The following is a 6724-nucleotide window of genomic DNA, read 5'->3' on the forward strand; positions in this document are numbered from 1 at the left end:
ACTATGATCGAGTACATCCATAATAACTATACATGCTATTCTTTTTTCGAAAAAATAAATATTCACTTCATTCAGAGAGAGAGAGAGAGAGAGAGAGAGAGAGAGAGAGAGAGAGAGAGAGAGAGAGAGAGAGAGAGAGAGAGAGAGAGATTTACATAGATTTACATAGAAAATTAGACCACACAGACCCCATGGTAGACTAGGTGATCTGTCCTTAAACCTAAGTGATTTTACATTAATCAGAAGGCTCCTAAACGTTGCATTTCTACTCTAGTTGATATTAAGTTGAAGGAAGAGAGAGGGTTTTCTTTACAGGAAATTTGTTTGGGAATTTCATCAGAAGTCATTAAGAAAAAAACTCCTTTGGGTACCGGTACCGGTATCGGTACTAACGGTACTTGAGTTTTCGGTACCGGTACTACCGGTACTCAAATTAACGGTACTTGCCCATCCCTAACACTGGCGTGGTGGGCGCCGTGAAAGTTCCGCGGAGCAGGCAAGAGCGCTGAGTTGCCAAACGCAATTAATGTGTTAACAGACCTTAAAACTATCAAGCTTGCAGCTTTGGTCGCTGGATATTGTCCATTTACGTGTAGTTCTGTCTTAGTATTGTTACGAATATCGCTTTAGATTTATTTAGGTTAGTTCAAAAGACACTATTATTGCATTAGCTTATTATCAGTACACGCACTATTTGCCTGACCCGGTGGCCTGTGGCTTGCCTTCGGTGCACCCACCACCGCCCTGATCCCTCCCACCAACTTCAGTTTCCTTACCAGTCTTTTTTTTTTTTTTTTCAGCACATGACTTTGTGTCCCAATGTCCACCACTGGTGTTAGTGTTGAAGTGAGGCATCGAGACAGTTGCTGTGGTCAGTACTTGTTCCGTCCCTGCTGCCGCTGACTTCAGGACTCCTTGGTGCATCCCTCGCCTTGCCTGCTCAATTGGTCACTGAGTGTGGCTTTGAAGCAACCTCGCCGCCTTCTCCAGCATCTCTGAGGTTCCTCAAGGCCAGCCAACTCCTCACATCCAGAGTAGTGTTGCAGTGGAGGCTGCAAGGCGGGACAGCAGCTGGAGTGGCTGGGATCAGCAGGAGCAGACTGCTACTGGTGTGAGGTTCAGGAGTGATAAAAAACACCACCAACACAACCACCACCAACAACAACAACTGCTGGCCTCTTCATCCACAAAGGGGGAAGTTTGAATTTCAGAAGTGTGAGAAGATCTGAGAATGAGAGCAAGTTTACTGACCAAAGCCAAGAGTGTGAGAAAAGACATGCAGGGAAGGATGACCTCAACAAATACACCCACACACTCTGGTGTAAGACCTCATGAAAGTCGGGAGTGTGGCAAAAGGTTTAGTAATAGGAGTAACCCCAAACATCACACCCTTACACACACTGGTGCAAGAAACCATGAGTGTGAAGTTTGTGGGAAATGTTTCAATCAGAAGGGTCACCTCAACACACACACCCTTACACACACCAGTGCAAGAAATCATGAGTGTGAAGTTTGTGGGAAATGTTTCAATCAGAAGGGTCACCTCAACACACACACCTTGCACACACTGGTGCAAGAAACCATGAGTGTGAAGTTTGTGGGAAATGTTTCAATCATAAGGGTCACCTCAACACACACACCCTTACACACACTGGTGAAAGAAATCATGAGTGTGAAGTTTGTGGAAAATGTTTCAGTCGGAAGAGTATCCTCAGGAAACACACCCTTACACACACTGGTGAAAAAAATTATAAGTGTGAAGTTTGTGGGAAATGTTTCAGTCAGAAGGGTACCCTCAAATTACACACTCTTACACACACTGGTGAAAGAAATCATGAGTGTGAAGTTTGTGGGCAATGTTTCAGTCAGAAGGGTACCCTCAAATTACACACTCTTATACACACTGGTGAAAGAAATCATGAGTGTGAAGTTTGTGGGAAATGTTTCAGTCACAAGAGTAACCTCAAATTACACACTCTTACACACACTGGTGAAAGAAAGCATGAGTGTGAAGTTTGTGGGAAATGTTTCAGTCAGAAGGGTACCCTCAAATTACACCTTGTTACACACACTGGTGAAAGAAATCATGAGTGTGAAGTTTGTGGGAAATGTTTCATTCGGAAGGATAACCTCAAATTACACACTCTTACACACACTGGTGAAAGAAATCATGAGTGTGAAGTTTGTGGGCAATGTTTCAGTCAGAAGGGTACCCTCAAATTACACCTTGTTACACACACTGATGCAAGAAGTCATGAGTGTGAAGTTTGTGGGAAAAGGTTCAAACTGAAGAGTATATTGGACATGCACGTCTTCAGATACTCTGGTCATAAAGGGTTCAAGTGCGATGTTTGTGGGAAACGTTTCATGACTAAGGGTGAGATTGTCAGGCACATGAAGGTCCACTTCTCCTGAGGTGCTGTGCTGATTCAGTTCTGCTGTGTGTGTGAGTGCAAGTGTTTGTTGTGGTGGTGTTACAGGGCTGTGTGTAGCACAGAGAACAGAAAATATTCATCTGTTGGAACAAATGGTGACTGTGACGGCATGATCTGTTATTCACTTTCCACCCCAGGCTTCATGTGGTTGGTGGGTCCTGTGAAAGGTCTGATCTTTTTGGTGACTGTGCTGGGCTGGCTGTTGTGGCCTGGGCTTATTGGTCAAGTGTGTGTGTGCTAATAGTAATAATATAGTGTATTTGGTCTTACCAGCCGCTAAGCTAAAAATGTACACATTATAAACACATTGTAAAGAACAGTAGGTAGGGGTTCAGGGATCTAACACATCAGTGGGAGGTTGGAATGATAGTGGTGGGAGGGTTGAGTGCAGTGTGGTGGTGCCGGGGAGGGGGAGGACATCCTCTTCCAGATGGTGGCAAGGTGTTAGTCCCAAGGTGTGACATTAATGTAGGTGTGAAAGAGGGGTGACGATATGATTGAGCACATGCTACTTGAGTGATGTATGTATATAAGAGAGAAAAGGGGATTATGGTAACAGTTGTGACTGAATGGAATAGGATTGTGGTGCCCCGAGGGCTGCGACACCACTCGTGTCATCATCATCTTCACCGGCAATATTTTCCGATGACAACAGCGGTATCGACCGCTAAAACACAACACGGACTCCAACACATGATTGTCCCCAAATGCACTGTTCATTTACCAACCTATACACAATTGCAATTGCCCATTAACGCACCCGCTTATCTCTCTAAGCCAAAACACAATCACCGCGGCCAAAACACGATCAACCGCGGAACAAAATGTTATGAAAACAAAGCTGCGTCACCGCGTGACAGCTACACTAGGATTAAAATCGACCTTATTACACATGTCGGTTAGGTAGATTATTGTATGAGCTCGGTGTGAGTTTGATGTATGACTCACACGCCTGACGTATTACCCTCGCGATGTCTGTATGTATGTCTGCCTATATAAGAAGCATTTATTCAGGCTTGACCTCAGATCAACCAGCACTCTGTTCGTTGCTGGACACTCAGTTGTCCTTCCCTAGACAACATGGGTAGAACATTCATCGTTGCTACTGTGAGTATGGAGTAATGTGGTACCATAGAGGAAAGCGTATCTAACATATCTATTGTGTTCTATTATCTTAGTTTTACTTAGGATTATATTTCTATGATACTTTATTGTGTGAGTTTTTACTCAATATTATACCAGTGTTAACGTCAGTAACCAATAGTGAAAGAAAACCTGAAGACTCATTGAGTCTAGTAAGCCAGTCGCTGGTTTAAACAATATTTTTACCCTCTGTAATATTAAGTAGTATTAAGGTAGAATAAAATACATATAAGAAAGGCGACACCGTTTCATCACCCCATTTACGAACTCCTTTAAATACTCCTAAAGTACCAGAATTTTAAGTCAAGTGTCACTAGTACAAACAGTGTGTCGTCTCCCCTGTGTGACCCGGATTACGGGTTACAACATTGGTGTCAGGTGTGGGGTGGTGAAACTTGTGGTGAAACTTGTGGTGAAACTTGTGGTGAAACTTGTGGTGAAACTTGTGGTGAAACTTGCGATTTATATTGGTTTATATTGGTATTGTACTGGTGTATGTCCACATCCGAAAGCGAGGGAGAAGACAGTTATTCTTGGAATTACGGGAATAAGACTTTAGAGTTAAAAATGCCAGACGAAGGCAAGAACCCTCCCCCCAAAAAAGGAGATGGAAAATCGATCACCCTTGCCCATGATGATCTTGTCACGCTACTTAGCCGTCATACCTTGAATGATTTTAGTAGAGTGCAGGGACTCTTATATTTTGTGGTGGAGAAGAAAAAAGTAGCAAAGCACCAAACCTCCCATGCCATAAGCTAGCAAAGAAATGGATAGAGGATATTGAAAGCCGGACACAGGCAAATTGGGACACTACCGGAAAGATTGAGTTAGCCAAACAATATGCCCTGGGAGCAGCGCGCGATCATCTCCTCGGTTGTATCACTAGATGTGGACAGGATTGGGAAAAAGTAAAGGAAGACTTCCTACGTGTGTTTCCCACAGTAAGGACCTTTCGGTCCTCCAGAAAGAATTGGGAGAGGCAAAACGGCGGACAGGAGAAAACATCCGCACCTTCCTCATCCGCCTGGAGACATTGAGAGACGAGTTGATCGCTCTCAAGCCTGACAATGCCAGTTTGCTAACTGAGATAACCGCTTTACGGCTCAGAGAGGCTTTCCTCCGGCCCTCTTACTCATCCTAACGGAGGAAGAAAAGGGGACCCACAGAAGGTATTAAAGAAAGGGTATGAGTATATTAAAGCTTATCCAGAGTCGAAGCTATCCGATGCCGATATCGCCAAAGAAATAAAAGTGCTGAACGTCTGTTCCACCCAGGCATCCGGACCCAAACATGTCTCACAAGCCGTCCTCCACGCCCTCCAGGCCAGTCACGTTACCCGATACCCCAAAGGGGAGGACGGCACGCCGCGCCACCTACACGCCCATATGGGAACGCGCCCACGCCACCCACATGTTATGCTTGTGGGTATGTAGGACACATGGCTCGCGATTGCACATATGGAAGGCAGTATAGGGGTGCCTACCACCCACCAACGGGCTCTCGGTACCCTCAGTACCAGCCCACTCGAAACAGGCGTCAGCCTGTCTCGCCTGCGCTGCCTGGCGCCCGGAGTACACGGCCGGTCCCTCACCCCGTAGCTCCTGGGTCAACCCTGACCACGAGAAGAACAAAAAAAACGACCCCAGAGTAGCTGCGGCAGTCCACGGCCCTACCAACGCCCTCACGTTGAGATTGTGCGTAGGCGCTAATGCACCAAAGGAGATGGTTTACGCAATGCTAGACACAGGAGCAGGAGCGTCCCTAATAGAAGAAGATTTATTTAGGAAGGTAGGCGGGAAGATGATAGTTACAGAACCTCTCTCCATACAAGGGGTAGATCGGACTCCAATCCCTAATAAAGGAATAGCCGAAGTAGTAGTAGACTTTGGGCACGGAGAAATTATAGAAAAGTTTGTAGTAATATCACAAGGTATAGTGTTACCAACAGCAGTTTTGTTGGGCCTAGAATTTATGTGGAGACAAAATGTGGTAGCTGCACCGCTGGCCACACCTGGGCAGTTTAGTGTAATGGTGGGCGCCTACCCAGTGGAAGTACATTCCCTGGCTGCGGACGATATGAGCCCGTGCCCAGAAGATTGACTAACCGACCTTAAACCTACTTTAGACGAGATGGAGGAAGTACCAGTGAAAGCATACGCTATTAACGTGGCGTCCTTGCTACCAGGCACGGCAGGGTATGTCACTCTGGAGGCAGAGATTGGCAGAGCCCAGCAAGCCTTATTTCTCCCAAGGTCCAATGATATCCCTTCTTCATTTTTATTTCCCGGGTTAGTAACCTTAACTCCTAACGTCAAACAAACCAAAGGTAAATTCATCATTCCCTATGCTAACCCAACTGAAGAAACTATTGAGATGCCAACAGGTGAAGTGATGGGACACATTTATTCTTGTCACTCAGAATACTATCAATCATCGACTAATGAATGTGTAGCGGCTGTCACAAAAACAGCTACAAAGCCGCCTGTCACCCAGTCAAGTAAGCAGATGGTACTCGATAAGCTGATAGACGAGCTATTTTTACCCTCACAACGGAAAATTGCTGTCTGAAGGGCTTAACCCGCAAGTATCCTGATGTGTTTGCTCTAAAAAACGAGCCACTCACTATTACCCCCTATTATGTTCACACTTTAAGGCTAATAAATGACAAGCCTATATATAAAAAGCCATACCCAATACCAGTAAAATATCATAAAGAAATAGAGATTCAGCTCAAGGACCTTGAGGCCCAGGGTATTATACGCCCTAGTGCGTCACCCTACAGCGCACCTCTAGTCCCTGTTGCCAAAAAGGATGGTGGAGTCAGACTTTGTCTCGACTTCCGCGCTTTGAACGATGAATTGATTGATGACAAACATCCCCTCCCTAACATTAACCTCATTTTGCAACAGTTAGGGGAAAGTAAAGTATTCACCTCCCTTGATTTGCGCCAGGGCTACCACCAAGTCCCATTGGCAGAGGAATCTAAACACTTGACAGCCTTCACGACACCTTATGGCCTCTATGAATTCACTACAGTCCCCTTTGGATTAAAAACAGCACCTGCAGCCTATCAACGGATCATGAATCAAGTTCTCATAGGTCTGACAGGAAGAATTGTACATGTATACCTTGATGATTTGATAGTA

General features: G+C 45.2%; 1 long non-coding RNA gene across 1 annotated transcript; it reads right to left on the bottom strand.

Moving 5' to 3' along the window:
- Positions 1 to 766: 766 nt before the first annotated feature.
- LOC126987366 (uncharacterized) lies at positions 767 to 2893 on the bottom strand. Its single transcript, XR_007740819.1, has 3 exons — positions 2227 to 2893; positions 1627 to 2058; positions 767 to 1459 (listed from the first exon to the last, which is right to left on the bottom strand). It is a non-coding gene; the product is annotated as an uncharacterized LOC126987366 (long non-coding RNA).
- Positions 2894 to 6724: the final 3831 nt, after the last annotated feature.

The sequence above is a fragment of the Eriocheir sinensis genome, chromosome 64, assembly GCF_024679095.1.
Source record: "Eriocheir sinensis breed Jianghai 21 chromosome 64, ASM2467909v1, whole genome shotgun sequence".
Taxonomy (NCBI): Eukaryota; Metazoa; Arthropoda; class Malacostraca; order Decapoda; family Varunidae; genus Eriocheir; species Eriocheir sinensis.